The sequence below is a fragment of the Dioscorea cayenensis genome, chromosome 1, assembly GCF_009730915.1.
Source record: "Dioscorea cayenensis subsp. rotundata cultivar TDr96_F1 chromosome 1, TDr96_F1_v2_PseudoChromosome.rev07_lg8_w22 25.fasta, whole genome shotgun sequence".
Lineage (NCBI taxonomy): Eukaryota > Viridiplantae > Streptophyta > Magnoliopsida > Dioscoreales > Dioscoreaceae > Dioscorea > Dioscorea cayenensis.
Genome location: NC_052471.1, coordinates 23,539,993 through 23,551,402, shown reverse-complemented (window position 1 = coordinate 23,551,402; position 11,410 = coordinate 23,539,993).

The window sequence follows — 11,410 nt, the reverse complement described above, 5'->3', positions numbered from 1 at the left end:
AGCATAACAGAAAGAACCTATCTCACCTCTTATATGTGTGTGTGGCATGTGTAAATCTTCTATCTCATCTACCCCGACCTAGTCTAGCCCATCGACTTCAATCAAGACTGACTCTAGATGCTAATCACTCCACATGCAAAGAGTACTAAGTCTTAAAATGCCAAGTGCTACATCAATGAACAACTAAGATACTTCTAACTCTTAAACTTGAACTAACTCCCTTTTCCTTCTCAGACCTCAAGTAAGTAGTCCAAAAGATCTCTAGGGTTTTTTTATTTTCATTTCATGACATTTTTATTTTTCATTTTTGAGTCTAACTAACGAGACTCGCAAAAAAATCTTTCTAGACTGGTACACATGTCGAGCTAGGCAAAAAGAGCTACCCAACTACTCAATTACAGTCTACATAGACACATTCATGGTTCATTAGCAGAGGAATACTGACATAGACTACTCTACATGCCACAAAACTAGGGCTAGCTCAACAAGATTTAGAAGTTATTAAGAGTTCATTGAAAGATAGAACTTTGAATTCTAAGGCCAAGTACTCAAAGTCGTGTGTTAAGCATACAAGGGAGGTGGAGTAGTCAAGTTGGCTATTCCTAAGGCATCAACACAAGATTCAGTACACAAGACAATATTAGAGGTGAAATAGGATTCAATAGAGCACAAAAAGCATGTAACTCACATCAATCATTAATCCATGCTAGAAGAATCTTACAAAAATGAACAAGCCATCATGGGTAACACTAGCATGCAGATAATAGCCCAAATATATGAAATACATCCATCCCCATACCTAGTGTTGTACATTGTCCCCAATGTACACTAATCATGAAAAGCATGGTAGAATAATAGAATAATCAATGAAAATAATGGAAGAGAGTGAAAACGAACTTACAGGTTCATCTTGTGAATGTGGCAAGGTATGACCCCAACATAATGCATGGCGAGTTATACATGTCTGGTCAGGCTTCCACCAAATGGAAGGAGGGCTCACAAAGCTCCCTTAATGCCCTACAAGGTATAAAGGGAACATCATCATTCCACAAAAATTTACAAAGAAGAGATGAGGAGCATTCATGTAAAAATTATGATTAAACACAAAGAGAACACAAAAACTAGAAAATAAAGTCTAAACAATAACACAAATAATCCATGCTAGTCCTTGTCCTTAGAGTTAGGTTTCTCATCACAAAATGACATTTGTACTATGGTCTTCTTGCCCAAAAATGTGGTCAACCATGTCGTGTGAACATAACTCCATGGTTGTTATCAATTTCTACATCCTCAATATTCTTACAAACCATGAAACCCCAATCAAGCATAGAGGAATACAATATAATTCAAAATGTAGTACAAGAGATGAAGAAACAATGAAAAACATGATGTATAGTGTCCATACGGCCCTATGGGGGCCGTATGGGTACGGTTCACTTCAAAAGAACTTCCCTAAAAACATCAAAATTGAAAAAAGTTTACATAAATTCAAGGGAGATGACACACCCCTTGCGAGTGGGTACCACAAGTGCACGGGTGATAAATGTCTAAAAGTACGTATTTTGCATGTATTTGTTTTCTATTATTATTTACATTTATTTGTTGAATCGATGCCCTTTTGGTTTAAATTGTGTTATTTTTGTATTTCAGGTCTAATAGAAGCCCTGGGGAGTCGATGACGTGATTGGGAATGAATTCGGCATCAAAACGGCGTTTCCAAGACCGGGAGTACTGTAGCAGTTTTACTGTAACTGTTCAGTGTAGCAGTACTGTAGCTCATAATGGGCTTCTCGGCAGAAAACTGGAAATCCAGAGGGGTCGGGATATGGCAGGTATATTGACCCATTTACCCATAGGTATCTTGGTGTTTAAAGGCAAAAAGGGAGGATTTTCTTGAGGGCGGAGGCTAGGGTTTGAAAACCAGTTACACACCACCTTGAACCCAGGCTTTTGGAGGGTAAAAAGAGAGAAAATCCAAGCATTCCTTAGCAAGAAGAGCAACATTTAAGAGGATCCACTTGAAGGACTTCATTGCTTAAAGGTTGAAGACAACGGGAAGCCACCGCTTCGAGTGGCGTCCTCCTAAGGCTTTCTCCGGGGATTCAAGCATCATTCGGTCTTCACCTTTTGAGGGAATGTTCCTTATGTTCCTTGTAGTTGTTTGTATGGATTGTTTGGTTGCTTTGTTGAACATGAAGAACTAAAGCCCAAGGTCACCGGATGTAGATGAACCTTGCGGGTGAACTAGTGATGTTTTGGATTATTTGAGTAATTTATGTATGATTGCCTTGTTGTGATTCTTGTTTGGTGTTCTTGATTGTTTTGGTACATTTGATTGAGTGATGTATCAAATTCTTGGTAGGACTTTGTAGCATGACCATTGCCTTAGTGCTAGACTCTACCAAACTTGTAAGGGATTATTGTATAAATACGCCGTGACCAACGGGCATTTGTACCCCTCCATTCCTAGGGTTGAAAACTACTAGTGTTTCTACCCAAACTTGTGAAAACCATCATTCTCATTGAAACCGTGTGGGAAGTTGGGTGGAAGGAATTCCTTATTCAATACTTCCATCAGGTTAGGGGTCAATTGCCGTGACCATCGGGCTGACCTAAGTTTTGGTTTTCTCGGTCCAACTAGCCACATGCTTAATTTTTCGAATATCCTACTCACTTTAGTAACCCCTTTAGGGACCCACATTCGTGACCGTTTTCCAATCTTGAGCATTTCCTGTGTTTTGATTTTGTCATACTTCTAAAGATTTTCTCTTGCTTTTCATTTTCGCTTTCTCCTCCTTTCTTTTCTCTTGAATTGGAATTGGTGAGCTAAACAACAAGTTAGAAGTGAGTAAAGTAGCTCCTCGGGCCCCTTAGGAATACGACCCACTTGTGCGTAAGTGAGTGGTTTATTACTTGATGACCCCGTGCGCTTGCGGGTGTTCACACTCTGTGTCAATCAAAGTTTTTGGCGGCTTTGCCGGGACCCCACTGAGGAATATTTGGAAAGCTTTGAACCTGTTGATTTAGTCTTTTCTTTTCCTTTTGTTTTCACTCTTTTGTTTTGTTTTTGTGTTTTTCTTGTTTTTGGTTGTTGGACTTTTGTAAATATTCCATCATTATGTTTCTTGATGTTAACTAACATCTTGACTCCTCAATCCGTGTAGGTACACATCTTATGACACGAGCGGGTCAAGCAAACTTGGCTGAACCTGATAATGAGATAGAAAGAACTTTGCATCAACGATTGAGAGAAGCGGCAGAAAGTTCTAGACAACAAGTGATTCGGGTTGAGTCGAGTGAACCATTAGTCATGGCAGAGCCCAGGAAGACCCTATTGGAATATGACAGAACACAGTTAACTGAAGAAGAATTTAGTGTCCAAGCACCAACTATTCTGGCTAATAACTTTGAAAAAGGCGAATACCATAGGGATGATTCAGAATTCAGTACAGTTTGATGGTTTAGCGGATGAGGAGCCCCATGCCTATCTTTCCCGGTTCATTCAAATATGCTCCACTTTCAAGATAAATATTGTATCAGACGATGCTATCAGACTTAGATTGTTCCCGTTCAATTTGAGAGGAGCAACATACAGATGGCTCACATCCTTAGCTCCTGGGTCCATAACCACTTGGAAGAAGATGGGTGAGAAGTTCTTGGCCCGATATTTTCCTCCAAGCAAAGCATCAAGACTGAGACAGGAGATATCGTCTTTCAGGCAAGGTGATATGGAGACACTGAAATCCCATGAACGATTTAAGGACATTCTTCGCAAATTTCCTCATCACGGCTTCCCTGCATGCATGAGAGTGCAGATGTTGTGTAACGGATTGAATTACGCTACTAGGCAACTCATTGATGCAGCTGCAGGTGATGCTTTAAGCAACAAGCTTCCTAAAGAGGATGAGGAATTAATTGAGAATATGGCTAGCAATGAGTGTCATTGGAGCACTAGACAGAAGCCTCCAAGGGCTGCAGGGCTATACGAGGTGAATGAATCCACATCATTAGCTGCGAAGATTGATGCCCTGACGAAATGTGTCATGGAGAATAGTTTAAAGCATGATACCCTAGCACGAAAAGTTGACCAACTCATGTTGGGGTCCAGTTCAGGTTCCAAGGCCGTTATGTCATGTGATACTTGTGAGGTAGTGCATGCAACATCACAATGCCCTATTTTCGGTACCCCATCACCTCCTCTGGAAACAGTTGATTATGTTGGGGGTGGACCAAGGGGATCGGGGAATCAATTTGGCAACACTTATAATTATGGATGGAGGGGCTCTTCAAATCCTTCTAGGAATCAAGGCCAATCTCAGTACAGACCCATGATTAGCACGGGGCACATTTTGTGCATAATAAAAAGAAACTTGATGAATTCGGTACCATATTGAGAAATGTGCAAGCATCCATCCAATCTCTGGAGAACCAAGTGGGACAGCTTGCTCGTGGACAATCTGAACAATCCTCGGGGAGTTTACCAAGCAACACCGAAAGCAACCCAAGGGAACAATTAAAAGCCGTTACTTTGAGAAGTGGTAGACAGTTGGAAGCAAGGGAAAGAGGGATCCCAAGTGCTTCCAATGATGGGGTAGCAAGCAAGAAGAATGGGAGGGAAACTGTTGAAGACTCCCAAAATTCTAACATTTCAAATGGGCATGAATATAAGCCAGTGGTACCGTACCCCTCAAGACTCAAACAAGATAAAGATGAAGCTCAATTCAAGAAGTTCCTCAATATCTTCAAGCAACTCCACATAAATATTACAATCATTGAAGAACTAGCTCAAATGCAAAAGTATGCCAAGTTTTTAAAGGAGATTCTCACCAATAAGAGAAAGTTAGAGGAATAAGGCATAGTTGCACTTACTAGGAACTGCTCAGCCATTTTAGAGAAAAAGCTACCACAAAAGTTAAAGGATGCGGGTAGTTTTGTAATTCCTTGTGTAATTGGTGAAGGGGTGATGGAGCATGCTCTAGCTGATTCTGGGGCTAGCATAAGCGTAATGCCATACAACTTGTTCTTAAAGCTGGGATTAGAAGACCTAAGACCTACACGAATGACATTACAGTTTGCAGGTAGGTCAGTGCGAAAACCTCAGATTGTAGTCAAAATTGTCCTGGTTAGAGTTGATAAACTTATTATTCATGTAGATTTTGTGATTCTAGACGTGGATGATGATGTTGAGGTTCCCTTGATTATAGGATGCCCATTCCTTAACACTTCGGGTGCTTTAATTGATGTCAAAGTGGGCAAGATGACCTTGAGGGTTGGAGATGAGCAAGTGGTCTTCACCCACCCTGAAGCAATGAAACACACACTTGATCATGATGACAAATTATACTTCACTGATGGTACTGATATGATTATTTCTGACTGTGTGCAGGAGGTGCTTGCCTTAAACACTTTGGATGAGTACTTGAATGAGTTAGCATGCCAAGATGCCGAGGAAGAACTCTCTCATCCACCAACACAACAAATTAATCAAGTGGAGGGTAATTCATCAGATAATGGCAAGAAATTATGGCTGTTAAGAAGATGTGGAGAAAATCAAAGAAGAAACAAAAAGAGAATAGAAAGATATCCATATTGCCGCCGGACGAGGTTGATCATTTATTCTTTGGAAACCGTGGTAAATTTAAAGTTTTCTCATGTCTTTCATTGAATTTTTCAAGTGGCAACACGGCCCCAAACGCTCAAGGTAACTTCCCACCCTTTGTTGCACCATGATTGTTTAAGGTAACGCACATAAAGCTAATGACGTTAAACAAGCGCTTCTTGGGAGGCAACCCAAGTTCCGTTCATTTCCCATATTCTTTTTCTCATTTGTGTTATTTTGCTTAACTTGTGTTTTTGGTTGCGGTTTGGTTTTAGTTGCATTTTCATCGCTCTTCTTAGTTCCTTAGCCTTTGTGATCTCTTGTTTGTTATGTGGTCTTTGAGTGATTTATCGTTGTTTTCGGCTCTGTTTTTGAAGGTTTCATCCATAAGCGAAGTGTGCATAGTGTGGAGAAAAAGTTGTGCATTAGAAAAATCCTGAGGACCATCCTTGCGGCCGAAAGGATGCCCTGACAAGGTCGCCTTGCGTATATCCCGCAAATGCACGGGTTTGTTGAAGTAATAATCCCGGATGAGCGAGTATCGAATCCACAGGGAATAGGGAATAAAAACACTTAATCCGCTTCTTAGCTACGTGAAAGATCAGTAGTGATAAGTGTGACAATGATTCAATTCTCAAAAGTAAAAATAACAAGTAAGAGAGTACGAGTAAAGAGTGAGGTAAGGCAATCAAGAAAGATGGGGTACTCGGATAATGCTCTGCCTAGGACAATATTTTTAAGTCCAAGAACCCTCTATTATGCTTCCTAATCAATGCAATGGTGAGTCATGGAAATCCTTAAATACATAGTCCCAAATCTAAGGTCAACTATGCCTAATGCTATACATGTCCCAGAGGAGAGATTAGATAACCTCTCAACCTCACACTCGCATAGAGTTGCAATGAGCCCTAGGGATTCCAAGTGATAAATCTCTTCCTAATTATAGACCTAACACTTTGGTCCAGGTGGATGGTCCCTAACCACAATTAAGCCCTAGATGCTAAGATCATCTCAACGCTTCACTCTGTTGCACGCGAAACTAAGCCCCAGCGGAGGGTTATCTCTTAGACCATTCACTCTATTATGGCCGCAAAGAACTCGAGGAACGGAGGTAGAATCTATTACGTCGGAGGGGAAAGAGGACGCTCTTGTACCTCTCGACTCACCCTCTCAACCCTCTCCAACCTAGCTTTGTCTAACGCTCGTGTTTTGTCACTCACTCAGAAAGTTACCAACAAGAACTCTCAACCCTAGTGTCACTCTAGGGGAAATGTTTATACAATCAAGCATTCAAGGTCGGAACTCAAAATAAACATCAATGTAACAAATACATCCTAGGGTTGACAAATACCCAAGTACCCACTAGGGGTTTAGCTCTCCATGGACCTAAGTACAATCAAAGAAATAGAATGTAAAAGCAATGAATCCATAGAGAAACCCCCTCGATAGTCGTGTCGATGGTCTTGTGGAAAGTCCTCTACTCGTCATCCAACAATTCCCTCGTCCGGTATAGGATACGCCTCGAAGGAAGCTCCCCTACCAACCTTCTTCCTAAGGAATGACGATGACAGAGCCGTAGAACCTCTCCAAAACCTTAGCCAATACCTCTCAAAACCCTAGCCGAAACCCTCTCTCAAGTTTGGGAAAAGATGGAGAAAATAATGCTGAAATCGGGGCTGAATCGCCTTTGTTTATTGTTTTTCATTCCCCATTTTTCTTTGCTGACTTAGATACATTGAGGACAATGTATGACTTTAGGTGTGGGGATGGTTTTCTTTTTACTTGGAGTGTTTTGTATTTGTGCATGCTTGCTACCTATGATGGCTATGATTGTTCAGTTAAGGACTCCCTAGCTTGGTAGAATGATAGTTGTGAGCTGTATATTGCATGTGCTTGAATGTAGCTCTGTTTCATCATTAGTGCACCTGCATACATGTTCACGATTACTTTCACCTTGTACGCTCCAACCAACCCATCATAATGACTTTGGCATTAGTTTATTAAATTCTTTCTTCAATGCTCTTTTAAAAGCTTTTGAGTTCCCCCACCATTTTTCTCAACCTTAAGTGAAGTTTGTAGCAGGTAGTTTATCAGGGATCATGAGATGATTAAAAAAGGGGGGTCTATGTCAGTATTCCTTTGCTTTATAAGCATGAATGCATCTATGTAGACTGTAATCGAGTAAGAGGGTGACTCTTGTGCCTAGCCAGCATGTGCATCCATCTGAAAGATTTTTTTTTCCTATGTGCAGTCTATGTTAGGCGGACCCAAGAAAAAAAAGGAGAAATTGTGTATATATGTGTGGGAAAGAAATAAAGTATCTCTTGTGATATCCTGCAACCTGTTTCATGGTCACTTAAGAGTTGGAATTCTGTTGAGGAACCAAAGGACTTTTAATTGAATATTGAAGAGGTCTTTAGCACTTTAATGCCATCTTCATTATGTGTGAGGTGAAATGTCATCCTCGGGTAATCCAGGGTGTGGAGGTCAAGGTGAGAGTTAGCACACACACATAGGGCACTGTGGATGAAGCAGAGCTAATATCACTTCACTATTCATTGAACAACCCACTCCTTCATTTCTATCCATTTGTGCTTATGGAGTCCTTTACTTTTGAGATTGAGGTCACACTTTCAGCCATTTATCTTCTTTCCCTTTGTACTTCAAGATTGTTTGCTTGGGGACAAGCAAACACTTAGGTGTGGGGATGTTTGATAAATGTCTAAAAGTACGTATTTTGGCATGTATCTGTTTTGTATTATTCTTTACATTTATTTGTTGAATTGATGCCCTTTTGGTTTAAATTGTGTTATTTTTGTATTTCAGGCCTAATAGAAGCCCTGGGGACTCGACGACGTGATTGGGAATGAATTCGGTATCAAAATGCCGTTTCCGAGCCTGGGATTACTGTATCACAGTACTTGAGTGGTTTTACTGTCTCACTGCAGCAGTTACTATAGCTCATCACGGGCTTCTCTGCAGAAAACTAGAAATCCCGAGGGGTCGGCATGCTGCCGGTATACTGACCCATTTACCAATCGGGATCTGTGTGTTTAAAGGCAAAAAGGGAGAATTTTCTTGAGGGCGGAGGCTAGGGTTTGAAAACCACTTACACACCACCTTGAACTTGTGCTTTTGGAGTGCAAAAAGAGAGAAAATCCGAGCATTCCTCGCCTAGGAGAGCAACATTTAGGAGGATCCACTTCAAGGACTTCATTGCTTTTTCTAGGGACTTCATTTAGGAGGATCCCTTCGAGTGGCGTCCTCAGAAGGCTTTTTCTAGGGATTCAAGCGTCATTCGGTCTTCATCTTTTGAGGGAGTGTTCCTCATGTTCCTTTTAGTTGTTTTTATGGATTGTTTGGTTGCTTTGTTGAACATGAACAACTAAACCCCAAGGTCACTGGATGTAGGTGAACCTTGGGGGTGAACTTGTGATGTTTTGGATTATTTGAGTAATTTATGCATGATTGCCTTGTTGTGATTCTTGTTTATTGTTCTTGATTATTTAGGTACATTTGATTGAGTGATGTATCAAATTTTCGGTAGCACTTTGTAGCATGACCATTTCCTTAGTGCTAAACTCCACCAAACTTGGAAGGGATTATTGTATAAATACACCGTGACCAACCGGTATTTGTACCCCTCAATCATTGTCCTTGCAACTGTGTGGGAAGTTCGGTGGAAGGAATTCCTTATTCAACACTTGCATCAGGTTAGGGGTCAATTGTTGTGACCATCGGGATGACATAAGTTTTGGTTTTCTCGGTCCAACTAGCCATATGCTTAATTTTTTGAATATCCTACTCACTTTAGTAACCCCTTTGGGGACCCACATTCATGAACATTTTCCAACCTTGAGCATTTCCCGTGTTTTGATTTTGTCATACTTCTTAAGATTTTCTCTTGGTTTTCATTCTCGCTTTCTCCTCTTTTCTTTTCTCTTGAATTGCAATCGGTGAGCTAAACATCAAGTAATAAGTGAGTAAATTAGCTCCTCGGACCCCTTGGGAATACGACCCACTCGTGCATGCGCGAGTGGTTTATTACTTGACGACACCGTGTGGTTGCGGGTGTTCACACTCCGTGTCGATTAATGGGTTATCGAAGTAATAAACTACCCTGGTGAGTGGGTAGTCATATCCATAGGGAATCGTGCTCAGAAACACAATTATTTCTATTTAGCTATGGTGAAGATGATTTAGGAGTGGTGTGAACAATATCAATGGAAAAGGAATAAAGTAAAGAAAAATAGACACAATAGAATAATAGGAGCGACAATCGATAGAAAGAGAGGCACCCGGACATTGCTCATCCTAGGACTATTGTTTCAAGTGCAAGACCAATCATTATGGCTCCTAATTGATGTCTAAGTCGTAAAAATCCTAAGTCACATGGAACCCAAGGTCAACCGTGACTAACCCTCACACTATGCCCTGGCGGAAAGAAGTACTCTCGACGCCTCATACTGTGTTGGGTTACAAGAAGCTCTTGGGACTCCAAGTGATAAACCCTATTCTCTAATATTGATCTAACCCTTTGGTCCAGGCGAAAGACAACTGCCCACAATTAAGCCCTAACACTAAGGATTACTTCAACGCTTTGCTCTATTAGTTGCACAACTAAGCCCTAGTGGAGTTTTGTCTCTTAGCACTTCACTGTATCATGACCGCAAAGATCTCTTGGAACGTGGAGGTTGGATAAATCACATCGCAAGGGAAAGGGGACATTCTGCTACCTCTCGACTCACCCTCTCGACCTTCTCCAACCTTGCTTTGTCTAACCCTCATGGTGTATTACTTATTCACAAGGATTACCAAGATAGATTTTCAACCCTAGTGTCACTCTAATGGAAAATCAATACAATAAACATTCAAAGATGGAACTCAATAAAAAAAAACATCAATTAAAGAAACATAATGAAAGATCATTGAAACTGATAAGTTCTTGTGTGCTGAGAATACAAAGTTTTTTTTTTACGATGAGCATTACTTTTATCAGGTTTGGTCACTAATACTTGTGTTTTTGTGTTCTTTTGCACGTATAGGATTGTGGAGCCAAATAAAGAAAAAAGGAGCCAAAGTAGATTGCGAATACATTATGTTGATGGAATCTTAAAGTGAGCACACGAGAAGATGAAAGTTGTGCTCGAAGACATATGAGTATGTGCCAACCTCCATTGTCATCAATTGATTATGTAAATTAGAGGGGCACAAAGGCAGTCACACTCATGTGTTCTGACTTGTGCAAAGTTAGCAAGATTTCTGTCAAATGTGCTTTTACTTAATGAAATGATGCGATCTACGGCATAGACGTGTGTCCGTTTATGTTATCTCGATGAAAAGTGTGGATTCGGGAGTATTTTTGATGGATTACTGTAGTAGGTACTATAGCAATTTACTGTGGCAGTTATGTTCAAGTCCACAGAAAATCAGATTTCTAGAAATCCAAACGCCCGTGTGGATTCCCTATTCCAACCTATATAAAGCCGCGAACAGGCCCGATTTCACCATCCATCTATCATCATTTCTTCTATCTTTTCTCCAACTTTTGAGAGGCTGGCTGCTAGGGTTTAGAGAGGCTTTGGCAAGTCTTTTGGAGTGGTTCTACGGCTACAACACCGTGTTTCTCTTGGAAGATAGTTGTTGGGGGATCTTTCGTCGGCACCAATCCGACGAGGTGTGCCCTAGGCTTGACAAGGGAACCTTTGGAGAGGACGAGCCTACTCCACAAGACCACCGACACGAATATCAAGGGGTTTTTCCTATGGATTACATGTTTTTACTTTTGATTTCATTATTGATTGTATCTTG